Source organism: Bison bison, unplaced genomic scaffold (genome assembly GCF_000754665.1).
Source record: "Bison bison bison isolate TAMUID 2011002044 unplaced genomic scaffold, Bison_UMD1.0 scf7180017864371, whole genome shotgun sequence".
Lineage (NCBI taxonomy): Eukaryota > Metazoa > Chordata > Mammalia > Artiodactyla > Bovidae > Bison > Bison bison.
In genome coordinates, this window is record NW_011494943.1 from 11,409,552 (window position 1) to 11,429,406 (window position 19,855).

General features: G+C 42.0%; 1 protein-coding gene across 2 annotated transcripts in view; it reads left to right on the forward strand.

Moving 5' to 3' along the window:
- The window catches only part of RPTOR (regulatory associated protein of MTOR, complex 1), a 322,527-nt gene that overhangs the window by 173,192 nt on the left and 129,480 nt on the right, over positions 1–19,855 (forward strand). The window lies entirely within an intron of this gene.

Here is a 19,855-nt window from a genome sequence, read left to right on the forward strand (position 1 = left end):
CTCTCTTTGACCCTGGGAATAAGGCAAGGGTTCTCTCTGGTGGTGCTTCAGTATTAGAAGTCCTGGTCATTGGTAAGACAAGATACAATGTTTATAATTATCTGTGTGCAGAGTGGGTCATATTTCATCAGTTCTAGGAGGTACATTTTCACATCTGAACATAGCTGAGATATAGTACCATCTTTTGATAAATAACATGCCTGGTTCGGTTGGCAGCACTTTTTCTTTCTTAGCAGTATATAGAAACTCTTAGAAAACCCCACATCAAGACGTGTGCTATAACCTTTCTCATTGCACTGTTTGTGAAATAACTGACTCAGTGTTTATGGATCGTGGGCTAAATATCATTTTTGCAAGAGGTAAAATTACTGAACTAGGTTTACATGCACCAAAAATAATCTCAAAATCGTAATGATGTTAACAGATTTTAATTAGAAAAGTCTAAAATTTACAGTCTAAGCTTTCTCTGTAAGACCAGAAAAAGAGAATCACATCAAACCTTAAGTAAGTAGAAGAAAGGAAATAAGAAAACAGTAAAAATAAACAAAATAGAAGATACACCAGAGAAATGTGCAAAACCCATGAAAATAGATGATAGTTTTTGAAAAGTTCAACAAAAATGTTAAACTGTAGCTAGAATCGTCAGGAAAAACAAAAGCTATAAATCGCCTGTTTCAGAAATCAAAGAGCATCACTACAGATCCAACAGGCATTAAAAGGATAGTAACAGAATCCTTTAAGTATGAAGGGTTTTGTGCTAATAAATTTTGTGTCTTAGGTGAAATGGATGAATTTCGTGAAAGACACAGATTAACAAAACTGACACAGAAGAGAAAGAAAATCTGGATAGTTTATATCTCATTAAGGAATTGAACTCCCTAGTTTTTCCCTCACAAAGAAAAATTCCAAGCCCAGATATCTTTGCTGATGAATTCTAGGGAACATTTAAAAAAGAAATGATACCAATCTTTATACAAACTCTTTCAGAAAATAAGAGGAAGAGGGAACATTTCCCATCCCATTCTAAGAGGCTAACTTTATCCTGAAAATCAAAGTCCAAGACTCTGCAAGAGGAGGAAAAAAAGAATCTGCTGGACAAGATCCCTCATGAACCCAAGTATAAAAAACATTTTTTTAATATTTAAAAAAAAAATTTTGGCTGTGCCTCATAGGATGGAGATTCTTAGTTCTCTGATCAGGGATCAAACCTGTGCCCCCTGCAGTGGAAGTTTGGAGTTTTAACCGTGGACCACCAGGATAGTCCCAATAGGCTTAAGAGTTCTTAACAAAATATTAGCAAATGAAGCCCAACAGTATAGAGAGAGGATCAAGTATTATGATCAAGTAAGGTTTATCTCAGGAATGCAAGGCTTAATGTGAAAATCAATCAACATAATCTATTACATTAGCAGAATAAAGGGAAAAACCTATTTGGTTATTTCAATATATGCATAAAAAGTATTTGACAGAATTTGGCACTGGTTTCATGACAAACTGATTCAGCAAACTGCAAATAGAAGAGAACATTCTCAAGCTCATAAAAGGCATCTAAGAAAACTTACAGTTAACATTATAGTTGAAATGGCGAAAGACTAAACACTTTCCCCAGAAGACTGAAAACAAGGCAAAAATGTTCACTCTCACCATTTCTTTCAACACTGTACTGGAAGTCATAGTCAGTGCAGTAAGCTAGAAAAGAATAAAATGGCATGCAGCCTGGCAAAGAAGGAAAAAAATCTCTCCACAGACAACATGATTATCTACATAGAAGATCATGAGGGACTTATTTCCCTGGTGGTCCAGTGGGCGAGACTCTGTGCTCCCAGCACAGGGGGCCTGGGTTCGATCCCTGGTTAGGGAACTAGATCACACATGCTGCAACTAAGAGTTTGAATGCCACAACAAAAGAGAGAAGATCCTGCGTGCCATATCTGAGACCCAGTGCAGCCAAATGAATGAATGAAGAAAGAAAAAAAAAAGAAAATCACGAAGTCTTCAAAAAAGTCACTGGAACTAATAATGCATTTTAGCAAGGTTCCAAGATATCAGATCAATACCCCCAAATCAGCTGCATTTCTTTAAAGTAGTAACTAATAGTTGGAAATTGAAATTTAAAAAAATACTATTAGCTATGACATGAAAATTCTAGAATATTTGGGGATGAATGTAACAACATATATGCTAGACCTGTGCACAAAAACTATAAAACATTATAGAAAAAGACCTAAATAAATGGAGAATTATACTATGCTTATGGTGTAGAAGACTTAATATTTTAAAATGTTAATTCTATCCAAATGTTAATTCTATAGATCCAATTGATGTATAGATATAGTGCAATATCCCAGTCAAAAATCACTTTTTTTTTTGGAAGTTGATAAGTTGATTTTAACACTTATATAGAAATTCAAAGAGTCTAGCTAAAACAATTTTGAAACAGAGATATGTGGTTCATTTCAAGATTTAATATAAAGCCACAATAATCTAGACTGTGGTATTGGTGTAAATATAGCCATGTATATCAATGGAACAGAATATGGAGTTCAGAAATAGACCCCCACATATATGATCAATTGATTTTGGACAGAGAAACCAGATAGTTCAGTGGAGAAGGGACTGTCTTTTCAACAAATGGTACTGGACCATCTGGCTTTCCTTTCAGGAAAGACAAAAATAAAACCCCACTCTTACTTTACACTAAACAAAAAAATTAATTTCTGATCTTCTATATAAAAGACAACTATAAAACTTACAGATGAAAACATAGGAGAAAGTATTCATAAGTTCTTACACAAACCACAAATAGCACAAATCATTAAACAATTGATATATTGAGGTTCATTAAAATAAAAACTTCTTTGATAGACACTATTGAGAAAATAAAAAGAGAAGCCTCAAGCTAGTTGAAAAGATTTACGGTACATGTATTTGAGAGAGACCTGTATCTGGAATATATAAAGAACTGTAAAAACTCAACCATGAGAAGACAACTTAAAGTGGCCAAATGATTGAATAGATGCTTAACAAAGAAGATAGGTGAACATCAAGATAGAGAGATAGGCACATGAAAGATGCCCACGTGTTGGCAAGAATGTGGAGTAACTGGAATGCTGTTACATTGCTGTTGGAATGCAAATAGTACAGCTACTTTAGAAAATAGTATGGCCATTTTTAATAACTTTAAATACACACATAGCATTGTTGTTGTTTTAGTCACTGTGTCTGACTCTTATAACCCCGTGGACTGTAGCCCATCAGGCTCCTCTGTCCATGGGATTTCCTAGGCAAGAATGCTGGAGTGCGTTGCCATTTCCTGCTCAAGGGGATCTTCCCCATCCAGTGATGAAACCTGTGTCTCCTGGTTGGCAGGTGGATTCTTTACCAGTGAGCCACCAGGGAAGCATACAGCCCACCAATTCTGCTATATATTTACCCAGGAGGAATGAAAACATGTGTCCACACCAAGATGTTCAACGAATGGTCAGACTTGTTCACGGTATCCGAAACCTAGAAACAGCCCAGAGAGATGTTCATCCATGGGTGAATGGGCCAATTTAGGGACATACACTTAGTGTATTATTGCTTGCCAGTAAAGAACATGCTCTCAATATAACGTGAATAAGTCACTGCTTAAAATAAGATAACCCCAAGAGAGTACATAGTTTATAGTTTTGTGATGTTCTCAGTGTGAACTGTAGTGAGAGAAAGCAGATCTGAGCTTGCTGGAGAGAGACAGCAGAGGGCTGGACAGAGCTTTAGGGTGATGGAAATGTCCCGTGAGGGGATGGAAGTGGTTAGTTGCACAAACATACATTTGTCAAATGCTTCCTGTTATAATCTGGAATGGGGGCATTTTACTGTATGTAAATTGCACCTCATTGAAGTTGATTTAAATGTTTTTAAATGCATAATATTGGGTGAAGAATAAAAAATACAATACTTTTTTTGTAAACACCAACATAGTATAAATAAGTTTGCAAGTTTGCACATATACTTAAAATATGGAAGGGCATACATTAAATAGATGTGGGTGGGTGCCTGTGGAGTTTGAAACACGTTGGGGAAGTAGGGAAGAAAACAGCAATACAAAAGAGGTATACACCTGTGATGATTTGTTCCACTGATGCGGAACTGTGAACAGCCTTCTGGACAGCTGACATCTTAGAAAGTTCACATATATGAATTGGACTAGGAAGACCACCCTTTGCAAGATACCAGGATTTTAAAATCATGTCTCCTTTTCTTTCTTTTAAATATCAGATGTCAGTGTTAAAATGCTGTCCCAAGGCTCAGTGTAATCAATAATGGTAAAAAGCTAAGAAATAATGTTTGCAGAATTACTGTCTAAATACTGACAAATTTGACCAAATTTTAAGGGACTTTCCTTGTGGTCCAGTGGTTGAGACTTTGCCTTGTGATACAGGGGGTGCAGGCTCAATCCCTGGTAGGGGAGCTAAGATCCCACATGCCTCGGAGCTAAAAAACCAAAACATAAAAGCAATATTGTAACAAATTCAATAAAGAATTTTTTAAATGGTCCACATAAAATCTTTTAAAAAAATTTTAGGCACATAGGGCCTTTTGAAAATCATCTTATTTCTCTAAGGAAAAGTATTAAGTAAATTTTTCTTTGAAGGGCAAGTTGCCTTTTTATTTTTGTTCACGTTGGGGCTTAGTTCAGTTCAGTTCAGTTGCTCAGCTGTGTCTGACTCTTTGCGACCTCATGGACTGCAGCATGCCAGGCTTTCCTGTCCATCACCAACTCCCAGAGCTTGCTCAAACTCATGTCCATAGAGTTGGTGATGCCATCCAACCATCTCATCCTCTGTCGTCATGCCATCCAACCATTTTATCCTCTGTCATCCCCTTCTCCTGATTTCAGTCTTTCCCAGCATCAGGGTCTTTTCCAGTCAGTTTTTCACATCAGGTGGCCAAAGTATTGGAACTTCAGCTTCAGCATCAGTCCTTCTAGTGAATATTCAGGACTGATCTCCTTCAGGATTGACCGGTTTGATCTTGCAGTCCAAGGGATTCTCAAGATCTCCAACACCACAGTTCAAAAGCATGAATTCTTCGGTGCTCAGCTTTCTTTATGGTCCAACTCTCACATCCATACTGGTTCATATTCTCCCTTCTTCTCCAGTGTTTACCTAACAAGAGTATGTGGAATGTGTTATCTCAAATGGATCTCATTAGGCAGTTCAGTGAGTCCAAGAGTCTTTTGTGAGAGTTTGAACACATCAGTATGTAACGTGAGTGGAAGACTCAAGGGGAGCAAGTGTGAACATAATATTCTTTTAACAGAACAGCAGTGTTCAGGAGAGAATAAAGATTATATGCAGTTCAGCTCACAGTGGGGCTCTTACAGCCAGTGAGTTATTAATATAATTCCAGGAAATCAACTTTGGGTAAAATGATGCTCATAAAATAACATTCCACCCCCTCCAGCCTCCCTCCCTCCTGGTCCTCCTGATGATCAGCAGCCAATGGGAACAAAGTCATTTGTCTTCTGCTGCTTTGATACCATCATCACTATGTTCCAAATTAGTTTTAATCCCTGTTTGAAATCATACCTGCAGAGCAACTGAATTATATCCCTTTTTATAAAACAATTACTTGTTAACTATTTATTTGCTTATTTGTATCTTATTAAACTTCTGGGCATTTTAACTAGTACTTTGACTTATCTGATTTGTGTGCCTAAGGATGCAAAATTAGTAACATTAAATCCCGTTGCTTCAAAAATGGTTAATGTATACAGCTGCATACTTAACAGCACACCTTCATGACCCTTATGGAATTAAAAAAAGCAATCCCTTGGTGCTGAGCTAGACAGTATATTGCATGAACCAGTTTCATTCTCATTTTACTTGTGCTGAGATGAAATTGATGATTCCTCTTAAATAGCATCATGTTTTGAATAACAGAACCATGTGACCATGTAAAACCCCTGCAGACAGTAGCATAGTGACCCCATCATTGTGTGTGTGTGGTAGTCAGTCAGTCGTGTCCAACTCCTTGCGACCCCAGGGACTGTAGCCTGCCAGGCTCCTCTGTCCAAGGAATTCTCCAGGCAAGAATATTGGAGTGGATTGCCATTCTCTTCTCCAGGGGATCTTCTCAACCCAGGGATTGAAACTGGGTCTTCTGCATTGCAGACAGATGCTTTACCACTGCACTGCCTGGGAGTCCCATCAGTGTCTAACATGGTATAAATGAAGCCATGAGATGTCAGCTTCTTCTTTGTATTTTTAGCTTCTTGTCATTTGCTCCCTAATGTCCACATGCTTCCCTCTGAATGTTTAACCTGGATGTGAAGGCCACGTTAAGGTGCTGAGACTGGGCATTAAACCTCTCTCTAGTATTAACTGTTGTCACCAAGGTCATAAGAACAGCTTGTTTGCTTATCCTGAGATTGAATGGACCTGTGGAAATAACCTGTTTTGAAGGTGTATTCTGTTTGGTCAGCCTTATAAGTACTTAAATTATAAAGATTTGTGAGATCCAAGCCCCCATCTGCTAAAGAGACATACCTCCTCTCCACCTCTTAGGGGTGGAGAAGAGGATGAGACTCCTCTGCTCACTGTGGAGGCAGCCAGCGTCTTCCTGGGGGGCGGGGATCATAAAGTCTGACTCAAAGGAGGAGGAGGAGGCTGCACCTGAGTTGATGGTCACTGCTGGTCTCTGTGGTAGCAGAGCATCCCATGCACTGGGGACCCTGAGGCCTGAGGGAAGATGGGTGACTGTGAAGCAGTGGAGTGTGGAGCCGTGGATTGCAGCTGGAGGGTGGACTGTTCCATAGGACCTTGTTCCAGGGGTGTGGTGCCAGGTTGAGGGTCCCGTCTCCAAAGCCAGTGAGATGGATTGTTCTCTCCCCTGCAGGAGCACGATGGCTGATTCGGGAGACATATACGTGGATCAGTAGTAGAGTTACTTGGGTGCCACTGGAAATGGGCGTCCAGAGGCACAGACCCACACCCGACAGAGCACTCCCGGGGTGGGCAAGACCTGGAGGTGGCCATAGCAGTGGCCCTCAAGTGGGTGTAGGCAAACTCAAGACACCTGGGTGTTCCCAGCTAGCCTCTCCCTAGCCCTACCCACTGCCCAAGTGGAGAGTAGCAGGGTTTGCCGATGTGACTCATAAAGGCTTTTCAGGGCCTTCTGATGCCTTCTTCCTACTAAAAAAAGGGGAGGCGGGGGTGGAGTGGGATGGAGGCTTTCCAGGTAGAGGAGATCTGAGGGCCAGGAAGGAAGGAAGAGAGTAGAGCTGGACTCTGTCAGGTGGGGAGGGTGGGGTCCTTGCTGACTCGGAAAGGATCAGTTGTCACTTTGTTTTAGGCTCAGGAGGCTTCTGCAGTTGTGTGAGATGAGACAAGCTCCTCCTGAAGGAGTTGTTTCACCAGGGTTTCAGTGTGGTTGAGGATGCTCATTGAGGATGTGCTGAGTTCTTCAAGTCCAAATATAGCAAGAAAGTTGGCCAGAGGGAGTGAGGGGAGAGGGCAGCCAGACCCCCACACCCTCTGGCGACCCTTTGGGATTGAGGATTGGGAGAGGCCTTGAAGTTAGTTAAGAAGTCCTCAGTCACCCAAGGCAGAAACAGCCAGAAGGCATGGGGCTACTTTGAGAAAGGGAAGGCCACACAGGTATGAACTGTGTTAAGGAAGTGAGGGGCTGAGGATCAGATGCTCTTTTCAGGGGAAGATGTATCACTTAGGAAATGGATGTTGGCTTTAAGTTAGTTGCTTTTTTAATGTTCCTCTTGTTTTTAATAGGCAAACATTTGTAGACTAGAAGGAGATATCTTTCAGAGAGGAAACAATTGAGAGTTCAGAGGCTGAACGTTACCCTCCCATGGCCACTGACCTGACACCTAAACCAGAACCCATGAGACAAGTAGGTTAACTCAGCTAGAGTGACTCAATGAACACCCTCATGGAGTGATTTCCAAGCTTCCTACCTGGCTTGGGAGTCCAGGGACAAATTGTGTATTGGGTATGTTAAAGAATACAATTTATATCTAAAAGGTAATTGGAAAATCAACCTGAATTCACTCATTTTCTGCCAGAATGCCAGGAATTGGCTCAGTTTCTCAGCAGTGCTCCTCCATCCTCGGGAACTGTTTTTCTGTTGGATTTAATACTGTGAGAACCCTGAGAAGCTGATGGAATGTCTGGGCTTCCTTCCCTGCACCTGACCCATCGTTGCCAGGCTTGGTCTGCATGGGAAACCCACCCTGGCCTGGTGGCTGTTCCCCACACAGTCCTCAGATCAGTAATGTTATCGTGTCCTAACTTAATGGGCACAGACTCACAGTTCATAAAGCAGCTGGGATAGCGGGTGCTTATCAGAGTATACTTAATTGATATTTATCTCATAAGAATTAAAATCATGTTGGTGCTATTAATGTTTGGAAGCGTATTGGGGTGTTTCCTTTTCCTTGGTGTGATTGGAGATATGAGTGCAGAAAAGCACATAGGGAGAGCTTAGGTGTTAGAAGGGACAGGAAGAGGATGGGGCTGGTTATACAAATTTGGTCCAGCTTTAAATAGGAGACCTAAAAACCAGGAAGATTTAAATCCTGAGGAAGACAACTGCATAGGCTGTAGCCCAAGGAAAGCTATGACAAACCTAGACAGCGTATTAAGAAGCAGAGACATCATTTTGCCAACAAAAGTATATAGTCAGAGCTATGGTTTTTCCAGTAGCCGTGTACGAATGTGAGAATTGGACCATAAAGAAGGCTGAGAGCCAAAGATGCTTTCAAATTGTGGTGCTGAAGAATACTCTTGAGAGTCCCTTGGACTGTGAGGAAATCAACTCTGAATGCTCATTGGAAAGACTGATGCGGAAGCTCCAATACTTTGGTCACCTGATGCAAAGAGCCAACTCTTTGGAAAAGACCCTCATGCTGGGAAAGATCAAAGGCAGGAGAACAGGGTGCCAGAGGATGAGATGGTTAGATAGCGTCACCGACTCAGTGGATATGAATTTGAGCAAACTCCGGAAGATAGTGAAGGATAGGGGAGCCTGTGTCCATGGAGTCGCAGTCAGACACAACTTAGTGACTGAACAACAACAAGGCCAAACTCGTGCAGCTGGCCTGTCAGCTGTGGTCCAGGCAGGCAGGAGTGCTCAGTCACTCTGTCGTGTCCGACTTTCTGTGGCCCTATGGACTGTAGCCTACCAGGCTGTCCTGTCCATGGGACTTTCCAGTCAAGAATTCTGGAACAGAATGCCATTTCCTACTCCAGGGGATCTTCCTGACCCAGGGATTGAACCTACCTCTTGCATCTCCTGCATTGACAGGTGGATTCTTTACCACTAGCACCACCTAGGAAGCCCAGGAAGGAGAGACTGACTTGGCTCTAGTATTCCTGCAAGGCTGTTGGCCTTTATTGATGAGCACAGGTTGAACTAAAACCAGACCTGAGATGTGCACACCTCTCATTTGTTTGCTGTTTAAGCTACTTCTCTGTTGCCTGTATTTTACCTGTTACCCAGGGATGTCCAGGCACTTCAGTCAGTTCTCTCCAGAGCCTATGACTGGACCACTCACCCTGCCTGGTGGCTTCCACTCTGCCTGTGGCCTTCCCTGCACGGCTGAAGGAGTCTCTCTCTTTATAAGCTTTCATCTTATACTTGTACCCTCTTTTCTTTCTGCTTTCCCTGATCGAGTTTGAGACGATGCATTGAATTGTCAGGAGGAGTGCAAGGTACATTATTTGGGAATTTGGGTCTAGTGGCCTTAGTCCCCATGAGAACACCGTGGCACATGTCTGTATACTTGGCCTTGTCACTGGGTGATTTCAGAACCTTCTAATCCTCAGCTTTCTCCCACATGAAGTAGGAATAATAATAATAATAATAATATTAGCCAATGTATAAGCTGTTTGACCACGGAAGTTACTTCATTAATGACTTCGTCCTGATCTTAATCTTCCTTGAATCCCTGGAGATGCTTCTGGGCGGACTGAGGTTGGAGGGATGTGGAAGGGGGGTTGCTCAGGGTTGCCCAGACATTTCTCATCACATAATCTTGGCTCAGCTCACAGCTTCTGTCCTAAAATACCAAACCTGTTGCCTCTTTGCCATGTTGTGTTCTCCTCCCAGGAATCATTTAGGTGTTAAACCTAGAGACTGAGTCAGAGATTGCAGAATTTTTTAACAGTAAGAACCTCCCAGGTTTAAAACACTTGGGGCTTATTCCAAAGAGGCTCTGCTGTGGCCATTTTTAAGCGTGGGTTTTGCCATGCGCTTGACGAGTGGGAAGTGGGCTGCAGCTGAGAAGTGCGAGTTCTTTCCTGGGTTGGAGCATGGCCTCACCCATTATGGGAGCCCAGTGACCGGGTCTGAACTGACCAGGCATGCACAAGACCATTGTCTGAATTTCCAACCCAGCCCCGGCCCTCCAGGGCAGGGAGCTGTCTGCTGGTTACAGAAACAGGAAGAGAAATGAATGTCTGCATTATTTCAGTAAAGCGTCTGTAACGCGCTGGAGGGGTTTGTTTGTATCTTTTGATCGTGGAAGGAGTGTGACACTGCATGGCTCATCTTGGTCTCCAGTCCTGCTTAAAATTCCTTCCAGCCGATTTCTCCTCTCACTTGGATCTGGAGAAGAATCAGGACTTGGCTCGGGGCCACCAGACGTGCCGGGACTTCAGAGTTCTGCAGTGACATCAGCTTCAGTTCTCTGTAATGGGGACTGACTGGTTCTAAAATGATCCACGCAGGTCGCCGTGTAGCTCACAGGCACTGCTGCTCTCAGCGTATCATGGGCCTGTGTTTTTAAATAGGGTCAGCTCTCTTGAAGTTGTCACTTGAATGATAGGTGGTACAGAATTTGGTGCTACAGCACCACCTTCCTCATCACTGGGGTAGGGGTGGCCTCTGTTCACCTCGATTTTCTTCATCCTTGTGCACACAGGCGTAAATTGACCCCCAGAGTGAACTTTCAGATGTAGACAGAAGATTGGGGGTCAAGGACGTAGTTTCTTAATACAGAAAGAGCCCATCCGGCGGCAAGAAAAAGATAATAATAAATATGATGGAAGAGTGTAACTTAAGTGGTGTTTGGCTCTTTAATTTAAAAGAATCATTTAATTTTTACATAAACTTAATTTTCTGGGTCTGCTTTGGGGCCATCCTACATCCTAGATAAGGACAGATGAGGGCCCAGCTGCTCTGTATGAGAGTAAACAGGTGTGTTTACTGGGAAACACTCCCTTCAGTCTTTCAGCCCTGTTTTCCTTTTATATTAATATAAATACTAGAGAACCACATTCCCAGGGGACGGCAGGCTCCGCCACCGCCTCTCAGCCTTTCCTCAGCTCTGCCGGCTCATGAAGACGCCTGCTAAATCAGAACTATGCAGTGGGGCTCACGGAGGGGTTATTGAGTGAGAGGATTGGGGTAAATACAGTCTTGTTTTCAGCTTATCAGGTAAAATTACAACTTAAGATCTAAATCAGGCTGAGAAGGCTGGAACATGTGAGGCTGTCCCAAACAAGCAGAATTCTAACTTTACCCAGTGAATTCCATGGAAACAGGCCCCGGAAAGTTGGGAAGAAACGTATGGAAGCTTGTTGTGTGCTCTGTCTCTTTCCTGTGGCTTGTGGTTGGGGGTCATGAGCATGAACTCTGTGGAAGAGAGCTGCCCTTTGAAGAGAGCGGGTTGCTTTCTGCCTTCTCCAGTCAGTGCAGGGGCTTCATTGCTAATGACCGTGGGGATGAGCTGGGCTGGGACGGGCTGGGAGCCGCTCTTCACATCTTGACTTTCTTCAAAAATAGAAACAAACTGCTCAAGTTTTGAGAAATTAGATCTTTCCTTGGAACATTTTCCTGACATTGACTCATAGACATAGGATCACCTGCTTTGACCCTCTCTTTCTCTCTCCACTTACTTTTCATTACAGGGCAATTTTCAGCCATTCTGCACAACGGTCAAGAGAATAATAAAGCAAACTCCCTTGTACTCATCACCCCAAATCTTAAAATTGTTACTTGCTCTATCATTTTCTTGTTATGGCTATTTTTAGTAAATTACAGACATAATGCTATCTACCCACCAATACTTAAATACACATTTTTTAAAAGACTATTTTCTTATGACTACAATTATCTTGACCTTTTCATCTCTTCTGAACCAAAGTGAAGGCACCCTTGTGGAGTTAGCACTGTTCCCTTGAAAGTTCTTTCTGCTTTCACCGGGCAGGTACTTAAGGAACCCCTGGGATATCCTTGAGGCTCTGGCCTTCGGAACAAGACAAGTGGGGTCAGCTTCCGTCCTTTGGCAGGAAACTCAGATGAGGTGATGGTGTGCATTTCTCTAATGAAATAATTAGTTTTCCCTTTAGCTGGCTTGCCTCTGAAGCTGACAGCAGCTTAGACAGCTGACTCGTGAACCTCATTTGTGTCTTGTCCTGGTTACTGGCCTAGAAGCTCCTGAAGAGGGTTCTGTACATTTAAAAGTGATAGCTATTTAAAGGTTATAAATTAGAAAAGTCTCTTCTACCTTTTTTCTCCTAATAATACACATGGCATACTTTTAAATTTAGCTTCAGATACCAGATAATTGACACACTATTTCATGTAGGTTTTTTGTTTGTTTTTTTAACCTGCTAGATTAAATGAAATGTCAAGGGACTTGCTTGTGTTATTTTAATAGTGTACTGCCACTTTGGGCTGTCTCCCCAAACTCCTTAAAAGCCTGACATCTCTGGCAGTGCACTTTCACGTTCAGAAGGACTTGGTTAAAATAGTCTTATCTGTGAAGCTTCCTCAGCATCACCGTCCGTGGAAACCCCAGTGCCAGCCCCTGAGAAGGACATGGCCATGCTCAGTACAGCCTCTGCTCAGAACGCAGCTACCTGAGGACTCCAGAAAGCAGGCAGCACTTTTGGGACTGAAATCAGAAACCTTGAATAACACTCATAGTGGGGATCCGGTCCCGAGGGTCTTTTCCTGCCCTGGCTCTCCCAGCTCTGACCCAGGTGCAGGCCGAACCTGCACAGGGAGTGCTGAGAGCTCGTCTTTCTCGCTGGAGGACAGGGTCACCTGTGCGTGGGAGAGAGCGAAAGGCACTCCGCCTCCACAGAGCACCAACCTGCGAGCGCTCTGAATCCCTTTGTTCAAGATTCTTTGTAGAGCTCAGTCTCTATCCCCCTTCCCTCCTGAGGTCATAGGTTGGAGGTCAGCATGTGGCTGGAAGTTCCCATCTATTATCCAGTGTTTGGTCCTTCTGGTGACCGGCTCCTACCCTGAATCACCTCATCAGCCTAAACTCAGTTGTGGTCAAAGGGAGCTCCAGAAAGGAGACAGCATGCACTTTGTATCCTCAATGAAGCAATGAAGTTACAGAAAAATGGTCTCTGAAAAAAAATGAATAAATATTGAGATTGACAAAACATTACATCAAGATGCAAAGAGAACCAGCAAAGAGAAAGAAAAAGTTTAAGAAATCAAATTTAGTTCTAAAGTTTGTGACTTTAAAATTGGTCAGAAGTAGAAATACAGGAGACAGAAAGCAGTAAAAAAATAATGAGAAGCAAGAAAACTAAAACGGTGAAGATTCAACATGCAGATAATTATCCTTAAAATATGGACTAGAACACTTGGTAACAAAGCAATGTGTAAACATAAGCCATATTTCAATAAGTATAAGTTTTCTCTTTCTTCTCATGAAGTTACCACGACTGAGGTACCAAACCTGACAAATGCAGTGTGTATACACATGCAGATATTAATACACACGCACACATATACGTAGACACACAATGCAGATGAATTCAAAATGAAATATTAGCACTTAGCATCCTGCAGTATAATAAAAGCACAAAAAACTTTGGCCAAGTGAGAATCATTCCAGGACTGCTCTGATGACTTTCTATTAGGCTGCCTATTAATATAATTCATCATCTTAATAGGTGAGAGGAGAATAGTTACTTGATAAAATTAAAAATGAATTTTAATAAAACCTTATAATAAAAATAGAAGAATACTTCCTTTACATAAGAGAAATTTTCTTCTCAACTATCATCCTGCACTAATGCTTCGATACTGTGTTTCATTAATGTAATTAGAACAAAGCGGGGATGTATACTAAGTGTGATTCATTTAACAACTTCTGGAAATGCTAGTCAATGTAATAATTAGGTGCAAAACCAAAGTGAAAGTATACATATTCTAAAGAGAAGGCAAATTTGCATTATTTATGTCTGGTCTGAATTTTAACTTTACACAATAAAAACCATTGAAACATTATTAGCAATAACATGAACATTCAGCAAAGTGACTGATTACTAAGTGAACATAGATCAATACCATAAACCATAAAAGTCCAGGCTACCTCTGGGGAAGGGATGGTAGCAGATACCATGGTGGGGACACAGGGGACCTTTTAGATTTTGTAATGTGCTATTTCTTAATCTGGGTGGTGCTTACATTTACTTTATTAGTCCTTAAACTCACATCTGTATCTTGTATATTCTTCATATATGATATACTTTACAATTTCTTTAAAACTGTTACCCTTTTTAGATATTAAAAATAGCAAGGAAATTTGGGGAAGGAAGATAAATCTGATTCACAGTAGCAACAGTAACAATGACACAACATAAATGAGCTAAGAGTATATTGGACATTTGTATAGAAAATTTCATAAAACTTTACTGATTAATATGAAAGGGTGTTTGAATAAATGAAGGAGCTGACCACGTTATTATTACATGGTGAGAGCCAGAAGATTAAGGGTATAAATTCTCCATAAATTAAATCATATACTTGACACATATAGATAAAGTGATTTTAAAGGTCAAGTAGAAGGATAAATGTTTACAAATACCCATAGAAATTAAAAAAAAAAATAAGATTTGTGAAAGAAAACTACTAGTTATTAAAATATATTTTGAAGGTTCAGGTAGAAAAAGAGCAGACATTCTAGTCAATGGAACAGAGTACAGTTCCAGAAACAGAATCTATATAAGAGTTTAACATTTGGAAAAAGAGTGAATTACTCAATATTCTTTGGGACACAGGGCTAACCATTTGAAATTTTTCTAATCCTTACCTCTTACCATGATAAAATAAATTCCAAATATACTGAGGTTTTAAATGCGAAAAAGAAAACACAAACATACTGGAAAAATTATTAGAATTAAAAAGCTGTAAAGGAAGTGATAGGCTTTATTTAATACTAATTCTAAGGTTTGTATGGCAAAGAAAGCAAAAAAACAAAACTTTAAAAAAAACTATGAATTGGGGGGAAATTGTGTAATATATAACAAAGCCACCCTCAGTTTTGTTAATGTATAAAACACTTTAAAATCAATAAGACAAGAAGGGCATAAACAGGCAATAAGCCAAAGAGTAATACAAAGAACCGGAAAAATTATTAGCTGGTATTTAACCTCAATAATAATCAAAGCAATTCCAATGATGTGTCATTTCTCACCTATCAGTGGGACAGAGGGTTGTTTTTCTTTTATGTTGATAAACGCAGTATTTTCCAGAAGTTAAAAAGTGGATATATTCAGCTTTGATGTGACCGTAAATGACACTTTCCTCTGGAGAGCCATCAGACAATGGCTGGTCATTCAATAGGGGTACCCATTCATCAGGCAGTTCCCTTGCTACAAATACATCTTGAGGACAGCACACTCATGTTCATGAGAAACAATGTTCTGTGCATCAGCTTTTGTATTGCCCATGATATATACAAGGACACGTTACAGAATAGCATGTATAAACGACAGTGTTTTCATATAATGGAATACCAGTCAGCAGGGGAGCAGAGTAAATTCATGAAACCAGCAAAAGCATGAATAAATACCTAAAGCATCATGCTGACTGGAAGAGGTCTTATACAAAAGTACGTACTCAATGAGTCCTTGTATGTGAATCTCTAGAACCGAGGAGTAAAAATCAGTGGAAAAATCAGAGCAGTATTTGCCCCTGGGGGCAATGGGAGGAAGTAGGAATTGGCTGAGAAAGGGCTAAAGAAAATTCCCTGGGATGTTGGTAGAAGTCCCTGTAGCAGCTTGGGTACACAGGCACATGCATTTGTCAAAACCCAGTGAATGAACAGTTAAAGATGTGTGCACATCATCATCAAAAGATAAAAAACAATGAGCAAATACTGAACGTTGGTTTGTGTGCTGAAGAATTTAAAGGGAAGTAAGTATACCATTTCCTCCGTCTCATGAAAAATGAGATGCACTGATGGATGGAGAAGCAGAAATGTGATAAAGCAAATGTAATCAAATGCTGATGGTGGAGCCTAGGTGGTGGGATCCAGGAGCTTAACTCTAAAATTCTTTCAACTTTGTTGAACGTTGGAAAATACTGGGGGTGAGGGGAAAGCTGTAGTGTGTATGGCAGATTCTCTTACGGTAAGAAACAAAAGCTAAACAAAACCCAAGTGTAGATGTTGATTGTACATGTGTGCTAGGCACAGTCGATGCAGAGGGGCAGTCGGCAGTGGGGTTGGGCTGCAGGACCAACTCCACTTTCCCATCGTCTGTATTGTTTGGGCTCTTCCAGGGACTGATTTTATTTTATCCCGGCACAAAATAAATCAGCATGGTTCAGTTTTCTGTAAGAGGTAAATATGAAAGTGTTAATTGTTATCTTAGATTTGGGGGTAATTTTCACTTGTAATTTTCTATACTTTTAATTCTTATGATAAATGTATGGGATTTTTTTCTAATTGGAAAAAAAATTAGTATATTTCCATTCTCAGAAACAATAGCATCCAGCAGTTATATGACAGTTTACGAAGTTACAGAGTTGAGTTTTCTTTTTAGCATCCATTAATTTGTTCTTCATAAAAATCTTGAAGCCAGTCACTTGCAAGAGCAACAGGAAAAAAAAGATATATGAAATATTAGGACTCAATCTTATACCATATTCACTTGGTGACACATTTATGGAGTATCAAAACTATGTGTTAGGGCAGCCTTCTAAGTGCTCGTGACACACTGATGGACACAGTAAAAGAAGTCCTTGTCCTCATTCAGCTTATCTTCTATGATAAAGACAAGCAATCAAAATATATATTAAGGTAGCAATAAATGCTATTTTTAAAAAGCACAGTACACGAGTAGAGAATGAAGGTGCTATTTTCTTAGGCTGGTCAGTGAAGGTAGAAGAAATCCAAGTAAAACAAAGGAATAAACCTTCCAGTTTGGGGCAAGAGGGAGCAACCTGTGCAAAGGCCCTGAGGTGGGGCTGTGCCTGGCAGATGGAAGGAGGAGAAAGTGTGTCTGGGTGACTGGAACTGGTTAAGCAGAGTGAGAGTGAGGAAGTAAAGTCAGAGCAGGGACTGGAAGCCCAGGGCAGGGCCTTGGGAGGCTAGGCAAGCACGCTGCATTTCATCCTGCATGGCAAGAAGCCTCTGGAGGGTCAAGATGAAATGAGTTATCCCCGCATTTCCTTATAAAAGGTTTGCTCTGGCTGCCTGGTAGAGAATTCCTGGGAGAGAAGTAGGGAGCACAGGCAAGAAAGGAAGCAGAGAGGCTGTTCTGGAAAATGTGAAGGATGCTGGGTCCTGGCCTGGGGCTGTGTCCTCAAGGAGGTGAAGGACATAAGGCCGCGTCAGGAGACCTATTTGGTTGTCCCAATTGGGATGGGATGCTGCTGGCATCTCATGGGTAGAGGCTAGGATGCCACCCCCACAGCAAAGAATGATCTGGTCCCAGTGTCCTTAGTGCCCAGCTGAGAATCCCTGGCCTGGAGGGTCAGCAGGCAGGCGGTGAGCAGTGGTCAGGTGCTGTGTAACTTCCCCTGCAGTTCGGAAAGGGCAAGTCAGACAGAGAGGAGTCAAAAGTGGCCCAGCCTGTTGATAACTCCAGCAACCAGCACAGTGTAGTCAGCACTAAACGTCTGCCAGCTGTTGTGTTTATTGTTATAATTACTAATATCCAGCTTTGTGGAATTGTCGAGCCATTTTTATTGTCTCTGATTTTGCCTGATGTAGTTCTGGTGCAAAGGGAATGAATACAGGCTGAGGTACAGTTTTGTGGACTGTCAGTCACTGGTTCATCCATGCTGCTCATACCATATCATGCATATTTTAAAGTTGCATAGTGTCCCTATTTTTAATTTCTTTCTTAACTTTATATTTCCAGCAGATTTATGATAATACTTATTTCCCAGTTAATAAATTATTTTTATAAAGTCTAATTCCAAAATGTGGTCAACAATGAATCTAGTTTATTAACTATTTTTCTCTTGATTTTAGGTTAGAATACTTTCCATTGTGAATGAGACACTGAGAAAGTCTGGATTCTGCTAACTTCCTCCTGTTTAGCTGTAGATGGTTTAATTGACCTTGTAGTCTCTCGGCTATAGGACTAGTCATCTTTGACTTTGCTCCTGGTTTGGGGGGTGCAACTCTGTATCCTGAACTATGGTTGTAGCTCAGGCCACACCCCACAGTGGAAAGCCCCAGGTGTTCGTAGTCCCCCAGTGTGGCACTGGCTGTCCCTGTCTATGTGCATCTACTGGTGAGCAGGCGTGGAAATCTCTGCTCGGTGCCCTTCAGCTCTGATGTCCCCAGGGCTCCTTGGGGTCTGATCCCGTGCCTGTGCAGTGCCCAGGTCAGCCCAGGGTCCTAGGAGAGTTTGGCTCCTCCTTCCTAAGACTTCCCCCGAAGCTCTGGGCTTCTGATCTCCTTCCGGTTGAGCTGTGTCCCTGATGCTTTATGAATTGGGGAGCACGTGTGGGAAATACTGGTTAAGGTGGATCTTGTGCAGTTACTCTTCTTGTAAGGATTGTACCTTCCCTTTCTGCCTGAATTTGTTTACTCTTTGATGCTTTCAAGTGGTTACTTTTTATATTTTACCCAGAGCTTACTGTTGTTATTGACAAAAGGATTAGTCTGGTACAGACTATTCTGTCATTATAGGAATGCCGAGGTCCAATCAGTAAGCGCGTTGCAGAGGAAAAAACAGCAGAGCAGTCCTGTTTGCATAGGCCTCAGAATTGGACTGGAAGGTACATTTCCCGTAAACCATTTCCATCCACAGAGCGATCCTGATTCACATGGAGCCACTGTCAGAGCTGCCTGTGGGCGGTTGCAGTGATGTGTGGGAGCAGGCGGGCCAAGCTCTCCGACAGGGAAGCAAACAGGAGGATTTGTCCGGATGGACTGACTGGCCCTGTGGAGCATCTGGGCAGCCCAGCCACTTGTGCCCGAGGGAGACGGGCTCTGTCTCATTGGTGTTTCTGCTGCTCTGTGAATGGAGAGCACCGGCCAGCTCAGCCACAGCCAGAAATATAACTTCCTCTGTGGCTGAGCAAGGTGTTGCTCGCTGAAGCCGTGAGCCTGGTGGGGCTGGGTTCTCAGGGTTCCCCCATCCCAGCTGGAGGGCCAACATGTCAGGAGCCAGTTGCACACCAGACGCTGTCGTCATGGTCTTGTCTGTCATCTTCTGATCTCTATCTCTAAGGGTCTCTATCTCCTTGTCTTTCTCCCTCGTCCTTACCCATCCACTGTACACCTCTCACTTCATGTGCCCTGGTCCTTGTATTCATCCCCTCCCACGAGCACACTGGCTTTCTCCGACCTTCCTCTGTGTTTCACATCTATCTAGTGATGCGGAAATGTGTTTTTTGGGTGTATTTGCTCTGTGCCTGCTTCTCTTTTCATAGAGGGGGTTATTTGTTCTTAATTTTTAAAGCAGGTGAATTAAATGCTTTACATTTCTCCTGTGACCAATGCTAAGTTGCTTTTTCGCTCTTCGTGACCATTGATTCTGTCCTGCCGTGTGCCAATAGCCCTGACAGGAATGAAGGGATGGTCTTCAACCTCCTGTCAGTGCACACAAATTAAATGATGCCTGGCCAGTCCCCCAGTCCT